The sequence below is a fragment of the Sorex fumeus genome, unplaced genomic scaffold (assembly GCF_029834395.1).
Source record: "Sorex fumeus unplaced genomic scaffold, SorFum_2.1 ptg000009l, whole genome shotgun sequence".
In the NCBI taxonomy this organism is placed as follows: domain Eukaryota; kingdom Metazoa; phylum Chordata; class Mammalia; order Eulipotyphla; family Soricidae; genus Sorex; species Sorex fumeus.
In genome coordinates, this window is record NW_026606066.1 from 11169320 (window position 1) to 11197298 (window position 27979).

Genomic DNA, 27979 nt, shown 5'->3' on the forward strand with positions numbered 1-27979 from the left:
CAACTCCGGGATCTAATTCACAGCCACCCATGGAAACAACAGTATCGTCTCGTTATTTCTCCTCTCTCCATTTCTCCCTCTCCCGAATGATAGACACAAGACGGTAGTCCCTGGTGGGTATGACACTGACTAATAGGGCCAGCCGGAGGGCTCAGAGGAAGCGGTAGACTTGGGGGTCCCAGGCACACTTGGGCGGTCTCCGGTTCCCAAGAAAGTCCTTAATTCGCTGCGGAGAAAGAAAAAGGCACAGCAGGAGGCAAGATGCGATGCCCTTTACACCTTTTATCACCTTTAGCTCATTCTTGTCCCAGAAGTCTGGGAGGAGGATGGGGGAGGAGGGGTGGGGGGGGGGGAGAGAGAGAGAGAGAGAGAGAGAGAGAGAGAGAGAGAGAGAGAGAGAGAGAGAGAGAGAAGGAAAGGAGGGAAGGAGGGAGAGAGAGGTAGGTTAGTGAGGCAGAGAAAATTCAGGAACGCCACACCAGCCACCCTAAGGCTTCCATGAAAAGTTCAGGCTTCAGCTGGGTTAATTGCTCCCATATGTCCTCCAAGGCGGCTTTTAAAAATCAGCAAGGAGGGGAGCCGGGGTCACTTCACTTGATCTCAAAGACTTTCGGAAAGAAAGAAAGGGTCTCACTCTGGACCCAGTCCTAGAGGGGACCCAGAGAATCTGGGGTCCCGTCCTCTCTCGGGGGGGAGGGGGGAACCTGGGCACCGTGCGGGAGGAGGACCGCGCGCGGCGCCCCGGCGAGGACAGGAGCCGCTGCAGCCCGGGCCGGGGCGGGGCGCGGCGCGGCGCGGCGCGGAGGCGCGGCCGGGCGGGCTGGCGGGCGGGCTGGCGGGCGGGCGCGCGAGAGGAAGGGTTCGCCTTCGGGAACACGCGCGGGGGCGGGGACTCGCGCTGCCAATGAGGCCCCGGGGTGGGCCGAGCGGGGCGGGGGCACCGGCCCGAGCGCAGCCCTCACTGTGGCAGCTGCGGGAGCTGCGGCCGTCTCGGGAGCCGGAGGACTAGGCAGCCGCGGAGCGCCGCGCTGGCCGCGCCCCGAAGCCCGGCCCTGGGGGTGGGGATCCGCGCGGCGGAGCTGGAAACTTTCCCGGCAGGTAACTCCGCTCGCCCGGGCGCCGCTGCCGCCGCCGCTTGTCCTTTGGGTCCCGGGCAGGACCGGCTGCCTCGGCGCGGACCGGGAGGAGAGGGTCCCGGGGAGGACGAGAGCGTGATGGGGACGAGTAGAAAGGTCTATGGGAAAGTTTCGAGACCCCCTCTCCCTCCTTCTCGGGGCACACCCGGGAGCTTTCCGGGGATAGGCACGGACATGTCGGGCGCCCCGGGCCTTGGTCTGGGCGCCTCTGGGGGAGTCGGCGTCTCCCCCTCTTCGTCCCCTCCGCCCCGGACCGAGCCGGCTCCCCGCGGAGCTAGGGAGTCCGGGGCACGGGGACGCGCTGCGGGGCGCTGGAAATTTCGGACCACCACCCTCTTCCCTCGCCCGTGGCGCTCTTCTTGGCCCCCTTTCCCGCCTCCTCTGTATCCCTGGGGCTTGGCGAGGGCCCCTGGCTGCGCCTGGTACTTGTCGCGGAGGAGCGGAGCGCCTGGCACCGCGGGATCCCGGACGCCCTCCAAAGTGTTAAGGGTGCGCGGGGTCGCGAAGTTACCTGGTGAATATAAGCCGGTGGGGGGAGGGGGCGGAGGAGGTCGTGCTGCCCCAGCCTGGGCTAAAGGTCTTCTGACTTGGCTTCCTAGAACACTGCGGTTAGTAGGTACACTTTTTTTTTTTAATTTGGGGGTATAGTGGGGGGATGGGATTACACATTGAGAGGCAGCTGAGAAAGAGGAGAATGGTATCAGGACTGTGCCCTCCCATGTTCCCGGTAGGTGGACCGGAGTCACTTTGGGGGGACGACGTCTTGTAGGTGATCATACGCTCTTCTTGGAGGATTTGGGGGTGCGGGCGCTCAGTGCTGGGGATGCGAGGGGCTCCCCGCTTTGGCGTGGCAGCTTTCCGGAACGGCTGGCCAGGAAGGAAGTCCTAGGCATTGTGTGGCTCCTTTTGCAGACAGAAGCGTCCCTGGACTGATGTTTCCCAAACTTACTTGACTTACTGCAGCGCGCTCAGTAGGAAATGCGGCGCAGGCCAGGTAGAAGTGCGGCACCGTGGCCAGGAGACCGGAGGACGCCGGGCATGGCGAGCGCCTTCCGCTCCCAGCCCCCTGCAGCCGACTCTCCAGATTCTTGGGTGGTGGGACTCTAACTCGAAAAAGTTGTTTCCTGCTGGTGCCCATTTGGGCACCTTCATCTTGAACTTGACCTCAGGAGCATCGCAGTCTGAGGGGGTGGGGTTAACAAGGTAAAGGAAAGGTGAATCTTGCGTGGGATGGGGGCCTCAGACTCTGGGGCGGACAGGAAATGCCTGGTTGAGAATCGAGGAAAGGGTTTAGGATTTTGCAGGACGCCAGCTGGCAATGCCAGACCTCCGGACGGCAGAAGTTATTAAGTGGGGCTGAGGATGGGAGAGGGAAAATCAGGTTCATTGGTAGAGAGGGTGGTATTTCCCTGGAATGAAAATGAAGGAAGTCTATGCAACACCTCCCCCCCTCCCCCCCCCCCCCCCCCCCCCGCCTTCCTGGGTCATCTTTATTCCTGCCAAGTTGGCACTCCAAGGGTGGGGGAGGGAAAGTAGAAGCCAGGGAAAGCTTCTCTAGTCATTTTGGAGTATTTTGTAGCTAGCAAGGTTTCTGATTTTAAACAGCTGCTTCTTGATTGCTTGTGGATGAAAGAGTTTATGAGTGATGGAGATGTTGGGTATAGTTGTAGCTCGAATAAATAGTTTGTTCATCTAAGTTGCCTCAAGATCTCCACAAGAGACCTTCTCTGGAATATGCCAGTTCTTCAGTTTGTGGCAGCCAGAATGTTTGGTGGGTGTCAGTCAGAAATGCAGCGTAAATATATCCTGGCGGTATTAAGATGAGAAGTTTGCCAGAGTAAAGGAAATATGGTATCTGACATCCTTCAGGACTTCCTCCTGGGTTGCTCCTGTTACCTGCCAAGTGAACCCGGTCCAGGCTTCCGGACTGTTGTGATTTTACAATAAAGGATGGGAAATACTGTCATCGATTTTGGTGGAGGCAGGAAAGTCCAGAAATAAATGTAAGATTTCTTTTCACGACCCTCTCTTACAGCTGGGATGCCACAAACTGAACTTTGCTGAGATTTGGAAGCTGTGTTTTTTCTGCTTTTTGGGTTTAACCACCATAATGTCCAAATTAGCACTATTTATGCCCATCGTGGAACTAATTCATAGTCAGCTCTTTTTATGCATCTTATAACAGTCTGTGAAAAAAGAACATGTTGTCTCTTTAAACACACTAGTTATTTGGTGCCATTGTGGGTTTTTTATGGTTGTTTTCGGGTACCATTTGAAGGACAATGGAAACATCTTGATTAAAATATCCATTTTTAGGTAATAACTCTCCAGCTCGTGGTTATTTCTTTATCTCCCAGGGAGCATTAAAATTCATGTACCTGGGCTGGTAGAAGTGTATGTATTGTAATGATACTTTCATCATAGCTGGAAGTTAATGTTATGTTGATGTTTTCATTATAGACATGTCTAACTCAGTTGTAAACGGTTTGTCTGGATTGGGTTGGAAATAGTGTTTGAGCCTCATACCCAGATAAATGGTTTGTTTAATTTTTTCTGATGAAAAGTTTAGCTTAACTTGAGAGTTACAGGAGTAAAGTTTATAAAAGCATAATATAGCAGAGTGTGTTTGTGTGTATATATATATAAAACATATATGTCTTGTATGTATGTGAGAAAGAATGCTTTTTTACTTTTTAGATATGTTTAGAATAGTCTTTTTAATACTTATTTCAGTGGTGGTGGCAAAATTATAATCTCCAGGATACCCTCACCAATTCATAAAAATGTTTGGCACCTAAATATTTCTGGGACTTGGTTTTCTTATGGTTATCATTCTTAAAATGTGATTATCTTTCAGTCCTAAAGTTTTGACTCAGACTAGAAGTGTTGGCATTCTGGAGTTAGTACTGTAATATTTGAACAGTGCTGTAGGGTTTATAAAAATATTACTTACATAGTTTAATCCCTGAACCCTAACTTAAGTAGATTGAGATTCAGTCAAATTAGATTTAGGCAAATTAGATCAGTTTACTCAATATCATATATAAATAGTAGAGATGAGCTTGAACCTAGGTCTTCTAAATATCCCTCTTCCCTTCTCCATATTGCTCTTCATTTGTGAATTCATTAAAACCTGACAAAAGGTCTAACTTTAATATGTAACAATTTCTCACAGTATTGGTTATTCTGGTTTCAGAACCCCAGGGTTAACATGTCTGCTTTGATGTCAAAGATTAAAAACACTAGTAATGGTAATAAAAATTTCTTCCCCAAGAGAGTTTCAGGAATCCACATATCTCAAATAAATCATTTGCGTATTTTCAACTTCTTTCTTTCTTTCTTTTTTTTTTTCAGTTAGGCTTCAGGGTCTTGTGTGATTTATAATCCAAACTAGTAACCCAGAGGAACATATTTAAGGAAATCATTTCTTAAACCTATATGTCTTTTTAAAAGAGAAATGTATATATTATTTGCCTTTCATCTTGGTATTTACAAAGCCTAGATAAATATCCCCCCTTTTAGTTTGTTACAGTACTTCTGTACAAAATTAATTCTTCCCTTATGTTATTGGTTTAACAGTAAAGAAGTAGAAGATTGTAGGTTACCCATTTTTACTATGATTCCAAATGTTTATACTGTGTCCTGCTTGCATTTAGGAGCATCAAATGCAGTTTGGTGCTGTTCTTGAAACTGGTATGGATTTATTTTCATTAAAAGCGTCTAAAATAACATTATGTGCTAAGCTGTGGTCTCTTTTATCTCTGAGAAACTTGCCCGTCTTCAGCTTATTTATTTTTTGTCTTTGAGCCACTCCCATTAGTGCTCAGGACTTACTCCTGGCTCTGTGCTCAGGGACCACTACTGCCAGGGCCCAGGGGAGTCAGATGAGGTGCCAGGAATTGAACTTGGGTAGGCTGCATGCAAGGTAAGTTGTGCTATCACTCCAGCCTCCGTCTTCAGCTTTTAAGACTTAACTTTCAGAAGAATGTCTTTTCAAAATATAAAGAGGATGTATCACAGACCCTCCTCAGTGAGGATAGTCTAATATTCCCCTGTGTGAAAGGAGAGAGATTTATTTATTTAGTTTTATTTTAATAAATCATCATGAGATACAGTTATAGACTTACAAATTTTCATGATTACATTTCAATCAAACAATGTTTGAGTAGGGTACTAATCCTTCCACAAGTGCCCGTTCTCTACCACCAATGTTCCCAGTGTTCCTCCTGCCATCCCCACCCCTTCCTACGCCCTGCCTCTGTGGCAGACACACTCTTACTCTCGCTCTCCTTTTGGGTGTTATGGTTTGCAACATAGGCACTAAGCAGCCATCATGTTTGGTCTATAGCCTACTTTCAGCACGTATCTACTATCTTCAGTGATCCCTCCAATCATCATTTGCTTAGTGGTCTCTTCTCAATCCCACCTGCCTTTTCCCCCAGCATATGAGATTGGCTTCCAAGCCATGGGGTCACCCTCCTGGCCTTTATCTCTTCTATCCTTAGGTGTTACTCTCCTGTTATGTTACTTTATATTCCACAAATGGGTGCAGTCATTCTGTGTCTGTCCCGGAATAACAGAGCAAAGAATGTCTTCTGGTATTTTTATTATCACAGTAATGTATTTTGGATGCTAGAGGAAGAGTTTCGACAAAGAAGGCTAATAGGAAACCTTATGTTTTGGAGTGTGAACAGGGCTTTTTTGTTTTGGCTGTGTTACTGATGAGGTTTGCTCTTCTAGGGTTGCTGTTGGCCAAATGGATATTTCAGGTATATGTGATCAAGGACAAGATTCTGAAAAGGAGAATCCATAGGGGAGAAGGTTAAGAACAATAAAGTGTTACAGAGAGTGGTAAAGTGTTTCAACTTTAGCAAATTTGCCACTACTATGAGACAAAAATTAGTAAAATATATATATGTGTGTGTTTTGATATTTGAAATCTTTTTAACAGTTGCTTATGTAGTTAGGAACCCAGGATATTCTGCCACAGCTCTAGGCCAAAGTGACTCATCATCTTTCCTGTCACAGTACACCTCCTGTTACTTGCTTATCAGGAACATTACCTGTAAGTTGGGTGGAGTTGGGCACTCTCTAAGAAACACTTGGCTGTGATCTCTTCGTGTGTGTGTGTGTGTGTGTGTGTGTGTGTGTGTGTGTGTGATATAGGAATATAGGAATCCCATATTTGGATGATTTTGAAGGAATATGAAAAAGATGCAAGGGTACATGTATCATGCATTTGAGCATTTAAGTATATGCCTTGGTTATGTCCATCTTTTTTTGTCATTGGTACTTTCTTCTTTGGCACTGCTTCCTTGGCCCGTTAGCAAATCCATTATGTACTTCACTAATTTATTTAACCAGTTCATTGTGACATTTATGTGTGTTGGGGGAAATCTTCTCTCAGGCTATCAGGACCCTTTGGCTCAGATGGAGTTTACTCTTCCTTAAATCACAAGGCCCAGTAAAGTCCCTGGCACATGGTTAAGCCTGGATGCTGGTAGCTTTACAGTCTCTTACCATCAAGAAATGGACTCTTTGCTCCTGTTCCAATTTGGAAAAGCCCTGTTGAGAACCTGAATTGTCAGTTCTCAGCAGGAATGCTAATGCCCGCCAAAAGAGACTTAGTACCCATTGACCTAAGAGGTAGATCTGTGGGGAGACAAAGTATCAGAGAAAGAAGGGAGTTATTCTATCTCTGTCTCTCTTTATCTCTCCTTTTGGACATTGTTTTTTACAATATTGATACTGAAAAGTTATCAAGAATATCCCTTTACCTACTTTTAACATTCAGAATAGCCCCTGCCATAGAGGCAGGCTGGGGAATGAGCTGAGGGTGAGGGAGGGAGGATTGGGTAGGATGGAGGTGATAGAAAGGAACTTAGGGACATTGGTGCAGAGAAATGTACACTGATAGAGAGATGAGTATTGGAATACTGTATGACTGAAATCCAATCAAGAATAGCTTTGTAAGGGTCTATCTCGTAGTGATTTAATAAAAAACCATTAAAAAAAAGTGCCTGCCATAGAGGGAACAGGGGTGGGGTGGGGGTGGAGTGGGTGGAGGGAGATGTGGGTTGGAGTGAGGAAAACTGCGACCACTGGTTGTGGGAAATGTACACTGGTGATGGGATGGCTGTTGGAACATTGTATGACTTAAACCCAATCATGAACAACTTTGTAACTGTGTCCATCACTGTGATTCAATTTAAAAAAAAAGAAAAAAGAAGGGAGTCATTTAAGGATGAAGGAAAGGGCTTGGTAAAGAAAAAGCTTGTTTTATATAGGATGTTTCCAAAGGTGGTATTGCTGTAGAGAAATAGCACACCAGTATGACATAAGTTGTGAACATTTTTTGTTTGTTTGTTTTGGGTACACCCCGGCAATATTCAGAGCTTACTCCTGGCTCTGTGCTCAGGGATTACTTCTGACTGAGTTTGGGGGACTATATGGGGTTCTAGGGATAGAACTCTGGTCGACTGTGTGCATGGCAAGCACCCTACCAGCTGTACTATCACTCTGGCTTGGTGTGAACATTTTTAATGTTCTAATGATGAAAACCTCATAGTCTTGAGATGATTCCCTTTATTATGAATTTGTATTGATGCATATATAGATGCTTGTATAACAAGATATTGAGCTACTGCTGAAAAATCAGTTATTGGTCATTATTCCCATGTAATACTTTACTCTTCCATGCTTTAGTCTAAATTGCTTGTGTTAATAACATCAATTATAGTTTATTGCTTGCTGATTCTGAACTAATCAGATGTTTGGATTAAAAAATAAAAATCTGTGGGAAGGAAACAGTACAGCTCATTCTTTCCCTGTTGTTCTATATACTCAAATGCTGTGGCAGTGTTTGTTGTCCATACAACTACATTTCCCATCCCAGTCTCTTTTCCTCCCGTTTCTTCCACCAACAGCCCTTTATTGGCTTAGGATTCAGAAGTGGAGCTGGGATCAGCTAGGCAGCCGCCTCTCTCAGTGTAGGCTCTGCATGCTCTATGGTCACCTGATCTATATGTGGCGTGGACTGAGAGAGTGGGCATTACTGTAATAGCGTATCACATTACCTGATAACATAATCCTGCTTTTAGTTAGTTTTCCCTTGGTTCTCTGTACTTCAGGGCAGTGCTTCTGAACCTTTTTCTGATCATGGCCCTACCAAATCTTGTTTCCTCTCCATTTGCTCCCCTTGCCCTCTCCTGCTGGGTGATTGGTTCCCTTGTCTCATGCCATTTATGCAGTTTTCATCTGTAGCCCCCTTGGAAGGTCCTGTGGTTGAGAAACTGCTTTAGGGTGTGCTGAGATGCTGAGTTGTGTGTGCCCCTGTCTCATGGAGTGAATCTTGATGTAGACAAGTCAATATTTTATATGATAACCAGATGTCATGTTGTCAGTGATTGGCTACTGAGTAGGTGCATGACACCTATCAGGTCCTGCCACTTTGGGAACTTAAGGTTGTCAGTAAAATGAAATCAGTTGACTCTGAGGATTTAGACTATAAAGATAGAAGCATAAGACCACAATGACTTTTTTTTAGCTGCTGTATTAAGCAACTCCCAAACCACTGTGACTCAGAACTTCTTATATGAGAAAATAATTTTTGTTATTGTTTTTGAGTCAGTCATCCATAGTGGAGTGTACTAGATCATCCAGTATGGTTAGAATAAAATACATGGTATGGTTAGAATAAAAATACAAAACTATTTGGGAATAAAAGATAAGCCTTATTCATATATAATAGATGTGTTGGCATATCCAAAAGATCTCCTATGTGAAGGTTATGTGAAGCTGCCTGAGAAAACATTCGTACAGTCTTCTACTATCTAGCAAGATACTCGGTTACCCTCCTTCCTCTTGCATACTTGCCTTTGGTAAGCTCTGTTAATGAACATGGATTATGAATACATTATACTTTTGTTCTTGGGTAATGTCAGAAGTTAGAGCCAGGACCTCAGACATATAGGTGAGTGCTCTCTACTACTGGGCTGAATCCCTGGCCCTCTTGTTTTTGTGCCTCGGAGGCAGCATGGTCAAGAAAGTTTTGAGACCCTGATTGAAGACACTGATAGTATTGGATGTTACTTGCAGCTGAAGGTACTTTAGCTGGTGTGAAGGACAGTTAAGAATGCTGGCTAGCTCTCTTTGTTTCATTCATAGATTATAAGATTCTCCATTACCTGGATTTTAACTCTCTTTTCCAGACTCAATTGTCATCACCATGTCTCTGAGCTCCTGCCCATTTTTTTTTAATTTTTCCATAGAATTTTTTATTTTTATTATTAGTGAGACATGAGGTACAGTTGTAGACTTACAAATTTTTGTGCTTGGGTTTCAATTATACAATGATCAAATAACCATTCCTCCACCAGTACCCATTTCCCACCACCACGGGTCCCAGTATCCCTCCCACCCCCCATCCCCCCCCATCCCACCCTGCCTCTGTGGCAGGGTATTCCCTTTTGTTCTCTCTCTCTTTTTGGGTGTTGTGGTTTGCAAAAGACCCTGCCCATTTCTTAACACTTACATATTCTGTTCACTTTTGGGACTGTTTTTTTCCCTCTACCACTGAGAATTTCATTGTCCTTTAAAAGCCAGTTCAAATAAATAATGCTTCTCATGAACTTTTTTTAAACCCGGACTTTCCCCTTCCATATTTAAATGGTTCCTTCTATTTAATAACTCAGTATATTGCTTGTGCATTCATTATGTTTTTCTCATTTTGTCTTACATTATTAAGTCCATCTGCTTGTTTTGCCATATGATGCTGACTTCTTGATGGTTGACTTTGTTTTGCCATTGTTTTATTTAATTTTTTTTTTAATCTCTGAGACAAAGGGCAGCAGAAAGCCCATAGCTGTTAAAACATGGTCAGTGCCAGGTTCTGTTGTCTCTAGCCCTCAGCAACCTTAGGAAGCTAGAGAATGCCACCAACATGTAGGGGATCTGAGAACACAAAGCACATATAACGGAGACAAGAGGATCCAGGGCCAAACCAGTGTCATCTTTATCCTGAGACTGCTGTTTGCCAGCACATGTGTTACCTGCTGTACATGTTACCCTTTCTTGTGCAAATACTGACATGGGTAAATATGGAAAGCTACGGAGAAAAACAGAACTGGACAATTCTAGGCATTTTTGTGGTGAGTTCAAAGGAGTTTTTTTTTTTTCTTTTTCCGCTTTGTATAGTAACAGAAAAAGCCAGGAGGATGAAGTATAGGAAGATTTAAATACCCATGGTCAGTTAGCTGTCTGCAGGTATTACGAAGCACAGTCACAGGAGATATTCCCAGGGTAGGGTCTGGCCTGAGAGTGCTTCTGATGGGAGAAGGCAATGGATTCCATAAGCCAAGGCAGAATAAAATTATTTAATACAAGTATTCTCTCCAAGGTAAGGATAATTGAGGGTTGACAAGTTGTCTGCTTTTAAGTTGAATCATGTTAGATATATGCTACTATGATAGAAAACAGACGTTTCTCCAGAGTTTTGAGGGTCAGATGAGAGAATGTATATGAAAGGGCTTTGAACACTATAAATTGCCTTCCAGCTGCAAAGGAGACATCACATTTGATTGTTTCCTTCTAGCAGTGACTTTTAGCTCAGATTTCTTTGTTAGCAATTTTTCTTTTAAATGTATTTCAGGGTTTTCGTAGTGAACCTCTTAATGGAATAGGATGTAGGTTTTCTCAAATGAATTACAACTATTAGTTGGAAGCTTCGGTAAAAACTTTAGCTACTTAAAAGTAGAATTTGTGATGACTGTTTTAGGATATAATTGTTTGGGTACTCAAAGAATCATTTTCTAAGAATGGGGACTACTTTTTGACCATAAAAGTGAAGATCTGAGGAATTTGAAATAAATTAATGAAACTCTTAAGTGCTTTTGGAACACCTTCATAATTTTTTAATTTATTTTGTGGTTATCTCTCTGAAGCCAAAAATTTAGTTTGAGGAATCATTGGAGTGGATTGTGGAAGATTTAAGATATCAAAAAAAAAAAAAGAAAAAGAAAATTTAAGATATCCCAAGACAGTTTTGAAAGTCAAAACCAGTTATGTTTGACACACATATATTTGAAGTCTGTCCCATTGTAAATATTCAAGGCAATGGATTTTAATAAATAAAATTTAACAGCCAAGAGAAATTTTACAATGGAAGTTTCATATTATTGAAAGAGTCCAAATTATAGATGAAAACATGATAAAGAGGAAACATGATTGTTTATATATGTGAAAGACACAAAGTTGGTGCTCCAAAATTGCAAGCAGATTAAATTGTAAATTTTAATTTAGAGGTCTTAAAGTAATTTTGTGGTTTAAAGAGAGCCTTACTTCAGTGATCTCTTTAGACAAAGCAACAGTTCTCAAAGTGGCTTCCATAGAAACTGATTTCTAAGAGATTTCTAGGGGTTAGATAAGAAACAAAGATTCTTTATGCAAGTAATTGGAAAAATCTGAATTGACCAAAATAAGGCTAGTATTTTTAAGTATTTTTTTTTAACGGCAGGACTTCTGAATACCACTAGTTCTGATATCCATTCTGAATCTCCTGAATCTCCTTTGAAGAGTGTTTTTTTTCTAAATACCCTAAACTGTAGAATTTTTGTGCAAAGCATATATTGGGTAGGAAAACATTTTAATAAAATGAGCAGTGACTTATTTGATTTTTTAAAAAAATTAAAGTACGTGGTTACAGAGTTATTCATAGTTGAGTTTTAGACATATAGCAACACTGATCCAACCACTCGTGTCAACTTCCCTCCCCCATCCAATCCCCCATAATCCTCCCCCACCAACACACACTATTTTTTAAAACTGTCACTGTCACTGTCCTCTCGTTGTTCATCGATTTGCTCGAGCGGGCCCAGTAACGTCTCCATTGGAGGCTTTGTTCTTACTGTGTCTGGCATATCGAATACGTCACGGGGAGCTTGCCAGGCTCTGCCGTGCGGGCGAGATACTCTCGGTAGCTTGCCGGGCTCTCCGAGAGGGGCGGAGGAATCGAACTCCGGTCGGCCATGTTGGCTGCGTGCAAGGCAAATGCCCTACTGCTGTGCTATGATTCAATAAAGGTTCATATATGGCCATGTGGGTTGCTATTGGCTTTGTCTTTAAATTTTTTTTTTTTTAACTGTAGAAAAGTGCTGTCTCCTTCCCCTCCTGATTTTTAGAGGAGAGCTTTTAGTTAGTTCTGGATTCTGAATTTGTTTCCTGTGGTGGTGGTTACTTTGCCTTTTTTTTCCCTCACTTTTCCTGTACATTAGAGGTCAGATATCAAAGCTTGTTAAATTTAGGTTAAATATATCTGGGAGCGATAGCACAGCGGTAGGGCGTTCGCCTTACAAGCGGCCAACATGGCCGACCCGAGTTCGATTCCTCCGCCCCTCTCGGAGAGCCCGGCAAGCTACCGAGAGTATTCGATATGCCAGACACAGTAACAACAAGATCTCCAATGGAGACGTTACGGGGCCCGCTGGAGCAAATTGATGATCAACAGGAGGGCCTTTACTTTACTTACTTACTATAAGATTTGGGATCATGCAGCTTAGTTCAGCAGTTCATTAAGTAGCCTTTAAAAAAAAAAATAAGGAAGTAATGACTTGGAATTTGAAAACTGATTTTGTTAGTTGAAAATTATGGGTGTATGAAGGGGATGCAAGTTTAACTTATTCTGGTGAAACCAACTGGTATTCTGAGTAATTGACCTATTTAAATGGATATTTCTTGTTTAAACGAGAATTTTAACCAGTTTAAACTCTATTTCAAGAGTTTAAACCATGTGCAACCATGTACTTTTTGAGACAGTTAGTTTTGTGGTTAAACTTGTGTGGTGGTTGAATTTTTTGGGTGATGGGGACTGTGGGTCATACCTGGCAATCTTGAAGGACAATGTAGTACCAGGAATCATGGGCTTCCTCATGTGTAGCCAGCCTTTTATGCCATCTCCTTGGCCCAGTGCTTGAGTTTTTTTGTAGAGTGACAAAGTATATGAATTGTAATGATCAAACACTATATTATGAAAACCTATTTTCAAGTACTTAAATTTAGTAATATGCATTCTACCTCTATTAGATTCATTTTAGCAATATTTTTCTGATAAATGATTATGCTAATTTAAGGTACAGCCATAAATCTAAGTACAGGCTTAGGGAGATAACTTTTATATTAGTACATTGTTTTGGAAATGCAGACATGTAAATTAAAGTTTTTATCATAGCTGACTGTGCAAAATTAATTTGCTATCAAGTATTATCCTTGATATCTTTCCAATTCCATGTTACATGTTGGGAAAAATTAAACTTAAAGGAATTTATTATGACTTAATAAAGAATAGCTTAGTATATAGAAGGTTTTCTGTGATGAATGGTAGCTATCACAGGCAGTTCCCAGCATATTTTTATATTTAATATCTTAATGGAAAGGAATACTGTTATATACATTAAAATTTGCCTGCTGTGAAAAGGTGCCTTGGACAGAGTAGATCCTTTAACCACACTAGCACACTAGAAATATACACAAAGTCATTTTTTTCTCTTTTGTAAGGTAAAGGTAAAGGCCCTCCCGTTGATCATCGATTTGCTCGAGCGGGCCCAGTAACGTCTCCATTGGAGACTTTGTTGTTACTGTGTCTGGCATATCGAATACTCTCGGTAGCTTGCCGGGCTCTCCGAGAGGGGTGGAGGAATCGAACTTGGGTCGGCCATGTTGGCCGCTTGTAAGGCGAATGCCCTACCGCTGTGCTATCGCTCCAGCCCAAGAATACAAATATAGGGTAAATTGTGGCAGCGGGGATGCATGATCTTTGAAACCAAATGAAATGTGGTTTTGTGTGTTGCTCAGAGCAGTTGACTTGACTTCAGTTTCTTAGCAGAATGGGGTAATAAATCTTATTTTACAGAGTTTGTGCCAAGACTAAGACAAACCTATGTAAAATTGTTCAACCCTGTTCTTGACATCTAAGTACCCAAATCTAGTTTTCTCTTTTTTTCCTCTCTTAATTGTTTTAAAAATGTTTTTCATCTCTTTGGATCTGTAGTAGAATGGAATTTTTTGGTTTTGAGTGTTTTTTGAATTGCTAATTTTAAGGTACTTGTTAGACAAGCCCAGGCAAGTGCTGAGTTTCAAGATAATATACGTAGTTAATTGCTTAGTCAATAAAACAAATGTTAAATGAAGTGCTTTGATCAAATGAACAATTTGGGAAGAAAATTAATACAGGAAAAGGAACTAGAGGAAAATATGTATTTTATTATTAGCATGAGGATGTTTTTAACAAACTGGTTTTAATGATAATTGGTATTTTATTTTATTTTTTCCCTACTTTATTTTAACAGCGTGGTTTACAAAGTTGTTCATGATGATTTGTTACAGGCATTCAGTAATCAAACACCGATTCCACCACCACTGTAACCTTCCCTCCACCGTTGTCTCTATTTTCCCAGCCACCCATCAAGCCTGCCCCTATAGCAGGCCCATAATACTTAATTACATATTGTTTGTTACCACTAAATGACTAACAGAATGATCAAAACATATTTCCGTAGAAGAAAATTTGTGAAATTTGTATCTCAACACAGGAACATTGAGTCTTTGTTTGAGGGTTTACTAAGCTGTTGTTGGAACTTAAGCAAGCCTTTTGTGTTAATGCTTTTGAGATTGGTTGGATTCTGTGTTACATTCCCATCCAACCTGGTTTGCTCCTATTTGGATGCCAGCATTGTAGAGTTTGCAGATGTTGCGTGGCTGCATTTGTGGCCACACACTCCAAAAAGTTCAGAATATGTAACTGGATAGTTTGTTCAGGGGCGTAATGACAGTTGACTGGCCTGCCCCACTCCCGAGATTGCCCCGGAGGTCTCAGTCAGGATCAGGTAGCTGAGAAGTTTTTGCCACTAGTTGATTTCTTTCGAGGTTTTTTTTTTTTGAGTCTCTTGAATAAGCGTGGTAGATGAGCTTATGTGGTGGCAGCAGTGGGTTGTGGGGGTGGCTGCCTGGGCTTTGGGAAGTATAGGGAGGTGGGTCACCTATCCCACCTCTGAGAAGGCCAGAGAAAATGAGTATTTTAAAAAACTTCATTTATTTTTGCTAATACTGTGAGAATTGAGACAGTCCCACAGACTTCAGTAGAGCTCTGCTTCAGAATAATAAACTTTATTTAAATGGACTATGTTTATAGCATCAGATTCAGATCTTATGTGTGCATTTATTTATGCATCTGGGCTGTTGCCAACCAGGAGAGCAGGCTTTGCTATAGTGGACTGGGGCAGTGATTCCCTCAAGGGTTCACATCCTGACATTGGGGTAGAAAGAGGAAATTCTTAACTGCTTTGTGTCCTGTTAATGAACATAAAGTGAGAATTAATATGTCCTAAGACAAATTTTGTTCATCTAAGTTACCTAAATTTCCCACATACCTTTCTACTTCTGCTTAGAAGAAGCAAAGAAACTTTTAGATATTTGAGTAGACATGGATGTACTACCAAAAAGTCTTCATCAGTTGTCTCAAAGCTTTGGTGCACTTGGATTGGGTTAGTGACATGCAAAATGGTTTCTTTAAGGCAAGGGCACACACTGCGCCCTACCCGCTTGACATCTAATTCTTTGAGAATAAACTCAGTTCCCTAAGAACACTGTAATCCATCTGTGTTTTTACACTTCCTCCCTACTCTTCAGTAGCAGTTTTGTTTATCTTTCCTGAAATATTTTGTTTAGCAAGAGGAAACTCTTAAGCTATGCAATTTCATATACACCAAATGCAAGTTAAGAGGAATTAAAGAGTATGGTTTCTCTCTTTAATCTTGTACCGAGTAAAGAGAATTCTCTCTAGCGGGGTATTGACTGAGTTTTAAGGAGACAAAATTTAGGAAGACATTTTATTTTCATGGGACATTTTCTCTTCCTTTATTAAGAACAGACTTAACTAGGCCATTTCCCTTGCATGTGGCTATCCCAGGCTTGATTCTTGGCTTTCCATATGGTCTCCCAAGTACCTCCAGGAGTGATTTCTGAGCACAGATCCAGGGGTATTTCCTGAGCATTGCTGGATATGTCCTCCTATCCCCCAAAAGAAGTCTTAACTAGATCAGTGAATGGAATATAAATATCCACTTTTGAAATACAAAGTTTTTGAAATAAAAAGTCACCATAAAGGTTTTAACTGTTTGACAGATTAGAAACTATTCTCATTTGTCATAGGGTGGTGGAAAGGAAGTCTTGTATTAATTTTTCCAACAGTTATTTCTGGAGGTCTGTCACTGGGCCCTTGCACCAAGCTCTGTGTCTGTTCCTAAGGAGGCAAGCAAGTGCATTCATAGTGCAAATGTTAGGGATACACATGTGCAGTAAGTGCGTAGGAAGAGGAGGAGAGGAAGGAGGAAGAAGGGGAAAAGAGAAGAGGTGGAGGAGAGTTGTTGGCCAGGGAAGGCTTCATGGAGGAGGTGAAGCAGGGTAGAGTTTTCCAGGTGGGGAAGAGGGTAAGGGAACTCTCTGTGAAGGGAGCATGATGAGCAGAGGCTGGGAGGCATGAAAATACAAGTCATGTTTGGGGTGTTGTTACTAGAGCAGATGGTGCTGGCATTTGGGTACAGTGGCAGGGAGGAGAAAGCCAGATTGCAAAAGGCCTTGTATGCCAGGCTAAGAAGTATGGTTTGATCCTGTAAGGCAAGTGATAGCTGTCAAAGGTTTTAAAGCAGAGATGATGTAATCAGCTGTGATGGAGAAAAGCTTTGGCAGTAGTGGCGTGGAGGAGAGACTGGTGTGGGGACAGATGGGTAGCCAGGAGTTCTATTAGGAGGCTTTTGAAGTAGGTCAGGTGAGAGATGATGTTTGAGGACTGAGTAGGAGGAAGGGAATTAATGTCAATTGAATGCTTTTTATTGTGCATTTAAGGTGCATTAGCTCATGAACCCCCCACCCCTCTCTTCTCTCTCTCTCTCTCTCTCTCTCTCTCTCTCTCTCTCTCTCATACACACACACACACCCACACACACATTTTCCATATAGTGCTATTGTTATTGTCATCAATCCTTATTTTCCAGGTTATTTATTATGAATAACCTGGACCAGCCAGTTCTGAACACAGGACTGATAGTCCTGTGCCACCAAGCTTTTAGCACAAAGGGAATGAGAACACAAGGGTGTGTGTGTGTGTGTGTGTGTGTGTGTGTGTGTGTGTGTGTATACACACAGATATATATATAAAGGTAAAGGTAAAGGTAAAGGTAAAGGCCCTCCCGTTGATCGTCGATTTGCTCGAGCAGGCCCAGTAACGTCTGCAAGGACGCCTTTCTGATCTGGAAAAAGCTTGTATTCCAGAGAAGTCCTTGCAGGTAACTAGGGGATAGAGAATAAGGCTGTTTCTAGGCTGGTGGCTGGTGTGGAGTATGACAGATACAAGTAACTCAGAATTCCCTCAAGGGGAACTACTAGGTTTGGGGTTTTTATGGGATATCCTGTTTGAAATACCCAGAGGGGCAGCTGAAAGTCAAATTCTTAGATACACAGCCCAGCCTTCCTGCAGGAACTACTGGAAGACTAGGGTACTGGGATTGGAGTAGGAGCAGTGGGGGAGGGGAGATTGTAGTCTTTAGTCCCACTCTTGATATTACAAGATTGAATCACCATGGGTGTTTATTTTGCATTCCCCCACCCCCTTATCTCCAGGTGGTATTTCAATAGGTCTGGGGTGGGGTGTGGCAGTCTGCATTTATTTCAAGCTTCTGGGTGAGGCATGTTGTAACAGGATCATACTTTTGAGAATGTTTGACTGAGTGACCTCTGTTGCCTTTTAATTTGGTGTCTTACAGAGAACTGTGAGTTGCACCTTAGACCAGTGCTTTTCAGTAGCCTGTGAGAACACTGGCCACATGCAAGACAAGTGCCTTAACCGCTGTACTATCTCTTGTAAAGGGGATGAAGATGTAATCTGCCTTTATGGTGTAACTGTTTTGGAAATCTTTTTCTTTGTGGGGAGGGAGGAACTACACCTGGTGGTGCTCTTAGGGCTTACTTGGAGCCTGTGCTCAGGGGATCACTCCTGTGGTGCCTGGGTCCAAACCTGAGTCAGCTGTGCATGACAAAAGCTGAAATTTCAGTTTTTTGCAAACTCAAGTATTAAATCAACAAGTTTTACACCTTAAACTGAAACATGTTGTATATCAGTGATATCTCAATAAATTTGGGAAAGAAGTTTGGTGATGTAGCTCAGCTGTAAAACACTTGCCTTGGGTGTGTGAATCACTGGGTTTAGCTCCCCAAACCCTGGCTTCCACACAGCACAAAATGACCAAAACTGTTAAAATAATTTCTAACTCCAGAAAAACGATATGAAAAGTACTCTACTCTTGAAATACGTGCTATTTGTTTTGGTTTGTTGTTTTTAACCACACCCGGCTGCTCTCAGGGCTCCTTCCTTGGAGGACTGGGGACCATATGTGGTGCCAGGGATCAAACACACACCAGTTGCATACATGGCAGGAGCGGTACCCCCTGTACTATCTCTCTGGCCCAGAAATATGGATAGTGAAACTAAACAACTGGTTGTTGGGCTCTTTGCTTATGGTTAGACTTGATCCAGCCTAGCCCCCTCTCCTCTTCCTCCTTAGTTGTGCTTTAGGTGAGTGCATATTTGAAGCTGGACTGGGTTCAGATCCCAGATTAGCCATTTCTTCTCCCTATAAGGCTGGGTTGGTTACCAGCCTCCCCCAGCTTGCTTTCTGTGAATTTGCAATGCAAGTATTTTTTAAAGGTTGTTTGGAGTGACTTAAGATCAAAACACATAAGGCCAAACCCGGCCTTATCTTAGGAGGGAGGGTTTGGCCTGGAAATGTGCCTCCTTCAGTATACATTCAGGGCTACCTTATCTGACCAGACAGTGTAGTATGGTTCCAGTGACTGCATAGCTCATTTCTTTACAACTGTTACCTGCCTCATTTTACCTCTCCTTCAGAGTCTGGAGGCATTCTTACTTGGTTTTGACTGATCAGGGGACAGAAAGGTTTTTGGTTTGTTTAGTTTTGATCCTAGGTGTCTTTTTGTTGGTGTCTAGTTACTCAGGGTCTAATTTTTGCTGCCTTGTCTCTCCTAGTGAACAGGTTTGGGTTCATTAACTGCTTGCTGCTGATCCGCTCATTTTTCTCATATGTGGGAGTTAGGGAGGGAGGAGAGGCTTCCTCTGTTTTCCTACCTTTGCTAAATGCCATCTGTACTTCCTGTGTCCATACAGGTTTTCACAGATCCCTGTTGGAAATCACTGTCCTAGTGGATGGGGGTGGGGGCCGATTGCTTGGTTTTTGGTAGATTCATTTAGTCTCTGACAAGAAATCAAGTGAGCTATTACTCTGTTCTGTGCTCTGTACTATGGGTTCATCCTAAATTATCTAGTTACATCTCTTCAGGGCCTTACTAGGGAGCAACAGGCATTCTGACTAGTTCTAGTTTGAAGAAGAGGGCTTTTATCTCATGTCGTATATCAACTCCCTGGTACCTGACCCTGGAATGCTGTCCTCTGTTCTCTCACCCACTAAGAGAGGTCTTCTTGTAGAGTTTTTGGGATGTCTGCATTTGTACAGAATTATTCAGTATTTAAATCCTATACAGGTATTGATCCAAAGATCAGTTTTAGAGATGGACCTGGAGACTATAGAATTGGGGGAGAGGGCCTGGGGAGAGAAAACTAGGGACATAATTGATGGTGTTCACAGGGAGAGCAAGCTGTTAGGATTAAGCAGGGACAGTGTGCAGTTGCTTAAGACTACTTGTTTTTATCATGCATGGCTCCTGGAAGAGTCTGCCTGGGGATGCTAAGTACATATTTGTGGGTGCCTTAGTCAATATTTGCTTGTTCAGAACATTCATTTTGTTTTCTGCCATTTTAGTTTTATATTCCAGATTGCTTTTGATCGTTAGTGGTTGTGCACAGTGATTGGAAAGATGTCTCCAGGACTTCTTATTTGATGGATCCCCCTCAAGTGTTCAGCATCAAAGCATGCATGCATACAGCTTAGTGGAAAGATCATTGATTCTAAAGTAGAATTTATTTCAAATTTCAACCCTCCCCTAATGCCTCTGGACTAATTTTTTAATGTAAAGGCCTCCTTTTTTTCATCTGTAAATTGGGGATCTTTGGGTGGGAGAGATAGATAGCAGTGCATGGGCAAGGTGCTTGTCTTGCATGTGGTCTGACCTCAGTTCGATCCCTGACATTGCACACTGTCCTTTGAGCACTGCCAGGAGCTACAGAGCCAGGAACAATGCCTGAGCAAAGCCGGGTGTGCTTCCCCCCATCCAACCCTCAATATTCCATGAGAACATTTAAAAAAGTCTTTTTGGAATTGGGTGTGGTACATAATAAACGTTAAGAATGTTTTCTTTATTTCAGCTTGAATCAAAAGGTATTAAATGCCTTAGTGTGCCAGACTTGCACTAACCCCTGTCATATATGAACGTTAGTAAGACAAAGCATTGGTCCTGAAGAGACTTTAAATTTAGCGTTTAGGGCTCACCCGTGCTTGTTCATCCTGAGGTTAAGTGCCAGGGCCTGTGCCGTGGCAGGACCCTAAAGGGTTAGAGATCTTTCTGTCCAGGAGGAGGTTATACCTCAGTCCTCTTTGAGGGACTAAGAATGAACTGATCAGGGCTGTAGAGTTGACTCAAAGGACTGGAACACAGGCTTTGCATGCGGGCAACCCTGGTGAAGCTGTGGTGCTGCACAGCACAGCCCTCCAATGCTGCCAGTCCCCTGACAGTTGCCTGAAGTAACTTGGAGCACCCCAGGCATGGTCCCAAAACAAAAGCAAAGAAAAAGTTATCAAGCGAAGAGAGATGGGTCTCAGCCGCAGCAGCAGCTTGAGCAGTGGCTGAAGCAGGGAGAATGCTGTGCAGCCCGCTATGTCTGGAAGCAGGGAGTCTGGGGAATGAGGTCAGAGCACCTGGTGACTGTGGAGGACTGGTGGGGGCACTGGAGAACTCAGAAGCTGTAAAATTTGCAAGGACAAAAAGGAAAACTATAAGGAGAAACAGTTATATAATGGAGCTTAGTAAATTGCCAGGCATTTTTGTAGTATAGAATGATTAAAGAAATGGTGTTGCAACTATATAATAGTGATCTACAGATAAAGAATAAGGTGATTTGTATGCATTATTAAGAAAAAATTTGAAGACTGTCCTTAAGTAAAAATTATCTAGGCATAAAGTATTTCTGAAAGTTCATATCAGAAATCACTGCCTTTTTGGAAGATGTAGGAGTCTGGGATAGGCGAGGTCTCCTGTTTTGCGCACACCCTTTTGTACTGTTTGGCTCTTTTTTCCATATTTATCCATTTCTTTTAAAAAATACAGTAAAGAAATGACTAATGTTGTACATTATCAGGTGTGCCGGAAACCAAGCAGCAGAATATAAAAATAACTTGTGCTACTGCACTGTAATGCTATTAATTCAGAAGTGCTCGATTATTTCATGCTCTGACAATAATACCATTCATGGGTGGGGGGTTAAGAGTTTCCCATTTTCACATACATTATTTCAGTCAGAATTAATCATTCTTCCATCTGTGCTCCCATAGCAATTATAATATTTTAAGAATTATAAATGTTAAATGATGCTTAGTAAATGTTGGAAAAGGAGAGTAGCACTGTAGCACTGTCCTCCTGTTGTTCATCAGTTTGCTCAAGCGGGCACCAGTAACGTTTCCATTGTGGGACTTGTTGTTACAGTGTTTGGCATATCGAATACGTCACAGGGAGCTTGCCAGGCTCAGCCGTGTGGGTGGAATACTCTTGGTAGCTTGCCGGGCTCTCTGAAAGGGACAGAGTAACCTGGGTTGACTGCGCAAGGCAAATGCCCTACCCACTGTGCTATTGCTCCAGCCAAAAAAAGAGTAACGAATATTACTTGTTTAATATTTTCCTTTTGCATCCTTTGTATATGAAAAAAAATTTAGACAGGCATTATGGGCTGGGAAGATGGCTTAAAGGGCTGACGTGCATGGTTTGAGGGTTTTAGCCCTGCCTCCCATTGATTCTTGAGCACTATGCCTGGAACACCCTAAAGAACCCCTGGATTTGACTTCTACTTTCCAAAAGAGGTAACTGAAATAAATATTAATTTTATAAACATTAATATTTCACATACCAATACGTTTTTCTCAGTTATCGCATAGTTGTTCTCTGAATCTTTTTTAGGTCACTATTCTTTCTTGGGGTGTGGTATGCCAGGGTGGGGGGAGTAGGAGATGGGGGTGGGGAGTCTCCCAAGTGATGCTCAGGAGGCTGAATGTTAGGTCAGAGGTTGAATGTTAGGACCTGAGGATGCAGTGTGGGGGGTTACCTGGACCTCCCTGGTAGTGCTTGGGGACTCCAGGGCTGCACCTGCTGATTCATGGTGGACCAAAGGCAAGGTTTGTACTTTAATCCCTATGAGGTCACTCCAGTCCCTCCCTTGAATCACTATTCAGTGAATACCATAATTCATTTTCCTGTGCTCTGGTCATGTACAGTTACGTTCTCACATGTCTGTGTTGGTTTTCTGGTTCACTGTTAATCCCTTCCAAGATCCCTGGGCCTAGAATGGCCTCTTCATCACCCGAGAGTAGAACATAGAGAAGAGCTCCACAAATACTTCTGAAGAGTATTCTATTTGTACTTTCTAACATTTAAGGTAGAGATGGTAGACATGGTCACTTTCAGTGGAGGAAAGAGATGTGGATTAAGTGGTCTTCTGTGTTCAAGTCAGACAGCAGCTTCCTGTAAGTGCTGGAGCTTGCTCTTGAGTCCAGTTCTAACACCAGTCTAGCAGTCTTCTCACTGTTCTTGAAATCAGAACTTTCAGTAGATTTTTGCCCCAGAAAAAAAGATAGTTTGGTTCTGTTTAGAGACAGGGAGTAGGATTTTGATTTTTAAAATAATTGTTCTAGTGCACGTACTGGTGATGGGTGAATTGGGTTCAAACATAGCAACATCTATGGCAAGTTGTACCATCATGGTAAAGTGAGTTAATGTCTCTGCATGTTAAAACAGAACTGTTGTGTTTAGGGGCACCTGTTTGCACAGGACCATTAGAATACACTTAGAGCATTCAAGATGAACCCTTTGGGACAGGGCTGTAACTCTAAGCGGGAAGGAGAGTGGAATGAGAAGAAAAGCCATATAGAGAGGAAGAGGGGCAGTACATTTAGAATATAGATCAATTCTCATTGAAATGGAGAAGAATTTAGATGTTTTTATATTTCAGTTTCTCTTCATAAGAGTGGCATATTTAATATTTTAGATTTTCTTATTTTTTCATATAAAAGTTGTATTCATATTGATATTTTGGTGGAGTTTATACTATTTTGCTAAGTTATAAAGTTAATTTTTCCACACCTGGTGGTGCTCAGGGGCTGCTCCTGGCTCTGTGCTCAAGAGTGGCCCCTGGTGGTACTGAGGGGATCAAATGCTGTGCTGGGGATTCAGTCAGGGTTGGCAGAAGCACCTGTGTTCAAGGCAGGTGTCATCTCTTATACTGTCTCTTGGGTGTGAGAATATAACTTTAAAAATAGAATTCTTGACATCTTAGATACAAAGAATTGCTGCTTTGGGCCAGAGTGATAGTACAGTGAGTAGGGCATTTGCCTTGCAAGTGGCTGACTCATGTTCTATCCCTAGCACCTTATATGTCCCCCACGCCCTCTAGGAGTGATCCCTGAGTTCAGAGCCAGAGGATGCCCTGATCACCTCCAGGTCAGGCCCCTAAACAAACAAATACAGCCCCTGACAATACAAAACAAAAAAAGAACTGCTTTTTTGACAAAAAAACTGGTATGAGTTCTTTTTTTTGGGGGGGGGGGCATACCCGACTATGCCTAGGATTTCCTCCTGGCTCTGTGTTCAGGGATCACTCTTTTTTAAAAATTATTATTGTTATTTTTTAATTGAGGACTGGAACGATAGCACAGCAGTAGGGTGTTTGCCTTGCATGTAGCCAACATGGCCGACCCGAGTTCGATTCCTCCACCCCTCTCGGAGAGCCCGACAAGCTACTGAGAGTATCTCGCCTGCATGGCAGAGCCTGGCAAGCTCTCCGTGATGTATTTGATATGCCAAACACAGTAACAAGAAGTCTCACGATGGAGACGTTACTGGGCCCGCTTGAGCAAATGGATGAACAATGGGAGGACAGTGACAGTGACAGTGATTTTTTTATTGAATCACCATGAGATGCAGTTACAAGCTTTAGTGTTTGAGTTTCAGTCATACATTGATCAAACACCCATCCCTCTACCAGTGCACATTCTGTACCACCAATGTTCCCGGTATACCCCACTTTTCCAACCCTCCCTGAGCCTCCATGGCAGACAGTTTCACAGGGATCACTCTTTATGTCTTAATGGTCCCAGGGGACCATGTGTGGTGTCTGGGATGGAACCAAGTCAGCCAGGTGTAAGGCAAGCCCCTCACCGCTCCACCCTGTACTATCTCTCTGCCCGCTCCCCTGAGGTGATAATAAAGGTATGTATAAGTCTGCTTTTGAGTTTGAAATATATGGTACCTCTCTAAATGGAAAGATCAGAGACTTGGAGCTAGACAGAGCTGAGTAAACTTGCTTTTCCAAACCATGGCTACTTGTCTGGCTGTGAAGACTAGGAGTTAATGTGTTTAAAACACCTGTTGGCCTTGTCAAGTCAAATCTTCAAAGGATACTGAAAACCTTTTCCCCTCCCCTACCTGAACCTGCAGGTGACTGGTGAGTACAGTGTTGTACATAGAAAGTTCTGATAAATGAGAGTTGGTCTTATTTTGTTAGTCTTTAAAAAACACTTTTAGGGATGGGAGGAAGTTCCAGTGTGAAGATGTGAGTCTTTGAAAGCCCTAGCCAGGCTCCTGCTCTCAGGTGCTGGGTGTCAGCAAGCCTGCTGGCTCTCGGCTAACTCGATCTACTTGGCAGTCCTTCCACCCCACCAGCTCCTGTGCTGTGCTTTGGACTTGAAACTGGGGCTTCTGCTTCATCCTAGAGCAGGCATTGCTTAAGAGCTTTCCTTGGGTTTTATAGAAAGGGATAATGAGAAGACTTCTGGATTTATGAAACCTGGTCTCTCTCCATGTTGCTTCCCTCCTTCCTCCCCCTTCCTCATTTACATCTTCCTGTCTTTTAAAGCTGAGCCCAGGCCCCGTAGTTCTCAGGATGCTTCCCCACACAGCTCTCCAGTTCACATTCGTACTTCAGACAGCCTTTTACTTGTCAGGAGTCTGGGTTTGTAGCTGACCCACGGGCATCAACCAGCCTGACCGGCCCTTTTCTTTACCTCCCTTATCCGAGGTGAAGTGGAACTCCAACACAGCTGTTGATTTTATTCCTTACTTTTTATTTGGTCTAACAGTTTCTGTCTCAGAAGACTCCTCTGTAAAGTTTTCCAACCAGTAAACAGAAGCAGTTTTCCTCTTCTTCAATTTTAATTGAAAAAAGACGGCCCAAGGCCATACTTTGCTTGTGTGTGTGTGTGGGGGGGGGGGGGGTGGAGTCTATCCTGCATGGTCCCCAGAGCACTGCTGCGAGCAACCCCTGAGTAATGCACTCTAAGTAGAAGAAAGAAAGAGAAAAAGAAGAGGGGTCAGAGGTGGGAGGGGGAAGAGGAGGAGGGGAGAGAAAAGGGGAGGAAGAGAGAGGGAGAGAGAGGGGTAGAGAGAGCAAGAGAGCCAGAGAGTGAGAGACACTGAAAGACACTGACTCTCTTGTTATCTTGTTTACCTGGATGATAAGTCCTGTTGCATTGGATCTAAGTTAGCGACCTTAGTATTGTTGGTTTTTCTGTTGAGTCTACACACCACAGTGCACAGGTGCCTCTCCTAGTATGTACTGACTCCCTGGCCCATCCCAGCAGTGCAAGGTATCAAACATAGGGTCTTTCCTGAACAAAACAAAATTCTACCAGTGAGTACATCTCCACCCCACTGGATTACTCCCAGTTGGTAATAGACCTGACTGAGTTAGCCTGACAGCTTAGTTCTCTGTCTGGTGGTGTGGGGGTTGCCCAGGCTCTACCCAGTGGTGCTGGATTGGTGGGGGGGTGGGTTTGTGTGTGGGGGGGGGGGCGGGGGGGAGAATGTAATGTCTGGGCTGGACCTCAGGGTCTTGTACATGCTAGGTATGTGCTTTACCATTTGTTCTATCTCCTTGGCCCAAATCTTCTAAAAGCTTAATTTAGATTCAGAAATACTTGTTGCTGTGAATGCATATGTGATTATGATACACATACATTTTCTAGATCTGTCCACTGAGGACTTGGAAACACTGACACCCAGTAACAATAGTACATCCAGATCTTGGTTTCTAAATATCTTTGTCCAATAAAAATAACCCGGACCCCTGGAAGAATTGGATAATTACAGGTCAAGACCAGCTTGTATTGCCAGAAAATAAGGAAGTTCTCATAAAAACAAAGGATGTGGGCTTGGTACAAGGACATAGGAGCCAACCTCAAAGAGCTTCTAATAGCCATAGCTGGAGTAATTTGAGTAACAGATAGTGTGAGCTATATTGTTACCCCAAGTAGAAAATAAACACACATAAGTTTAAACTGAGAGAAACGATGATTTTCTTATAGAAGTATTTAAAATAGTCTATGTAGGTGGTCACTACTTCAGAAACTGGGACATAATGCCTCCCACCCCTCCTTTGACTGTAGGCTGAATCACACTCTTTCCAAGGAAAAAGAGAATGGAATGTGAGAAAAGGTGAATTTATACTACAGTGACCAAATATTCAAGGTTATTATCAGTGGTAAGCTGTTGGTTATGTACCCTAAAAATGAGAAGGACACTTTAACACTGTGATTTCCCCCATTGTAATCCACAACTCAGTAATCCACAACTCATGGAAGGAATACTGTATAGTGAGGGTGATGTGGTTCAGTAGTAGAGCACTTGCCTTGTGTTTTTGTGGGATGCAGTGGGTTCAGTTCCTGCCACTGCAGAAACAGAAGAAGAGCAGCAACAAAAGACAAATCCCATTTGAGGGACATAATACACAGTATTTCTCAAAACCATTAAGGTCACAAACACAAAGAAAATAAAAAATACCAGAAGTGACTATGGTAATATGAAGAATAATTACAGAGTGGACTTTTGGGTATGGAACCTAAAGTGGATTCCTAGAAAAACTAGTGGAAAAAGTGGTGAATCCGAAAAGAAGCCTCAGACTTAGAACTGTTTGAAAAAGATACTATCATTGGGCAGGAGAGATAGAACAGTAGAACAGGAGTTGACATTGGCTTTGCATGTGGCTGGCCCAGATTCTATCCCTGGTTCATATGGTTTCCTTCACACCACCAGGAGTGACTCCTGAGCAGGAGTGAGCCCTGAGCTCTGCTGGGTGTGACCCAGAATCCAAAAAATAAAAGACACTACCACTGAATGTAAAACATTTTATTCTAAAAACACTTTAATGTGATGAAAAGCTGAAAAGAAATATACAGCACACACCAGTATGCCTGCTACCTAGGTTCTTCAGTAATGATTTTATGATCTTGAGTATGGTGATGGATCAGTGGCAAAAAGCCAGCCTGATTCCATGAGTTTGGTCCCTGTCACCGCTCCCACGTGCTGAGTTCTATTTTCTTGGCTTTGCTTTTTGGATCAAACACAGTAGAGTGTGTGATCTCTGGGGCACCATGGCCAGGTGCGTGTGAGAAAGACAGCTGAAGTATGCAGCACCCCCTCTTGCCTTCCCCCACTCCCATACATGAGCGTCACAGTGAGGTATGTAGTCCCCATTAAGTAGCAAAGGGAAGGGGAAAAAAAAACCAGATGTTTTGAGCTTTTATTACACTTACCCATGAATCTGTCCTATTTTTTAAAAATATGTC

The 27979-nt window shown here is 43.0% G+C and overlaps 1 protein-coding gene across 3 annotated transcripts in view; it reads left to right on the forward strand.

The window, feature by feature from the left end:
• The first annotated feature begins 918 nt into the window (after positions 1-918).
• Positions 919-27979, forward strand: part of TANC1 (tetratricopeptide repeat, ankyrin repeat and coiled-coil containing 1) — a 262094-nt gene continuing 235033 nt past the window's right edge. For 2 of the 3 annotated variants that reach the window (XM_056110165.1, XM_056110166.1), the window contains exon 1: positions 919-1098. The gene's annotated coding sequence lies outside the window, so the exon portion shown is untranslated. The remainder of the gene's footprint in view (positions 1099-27979) is intronic. The other variant, XM_056110167.1, reaches the window with a different exon arrangement.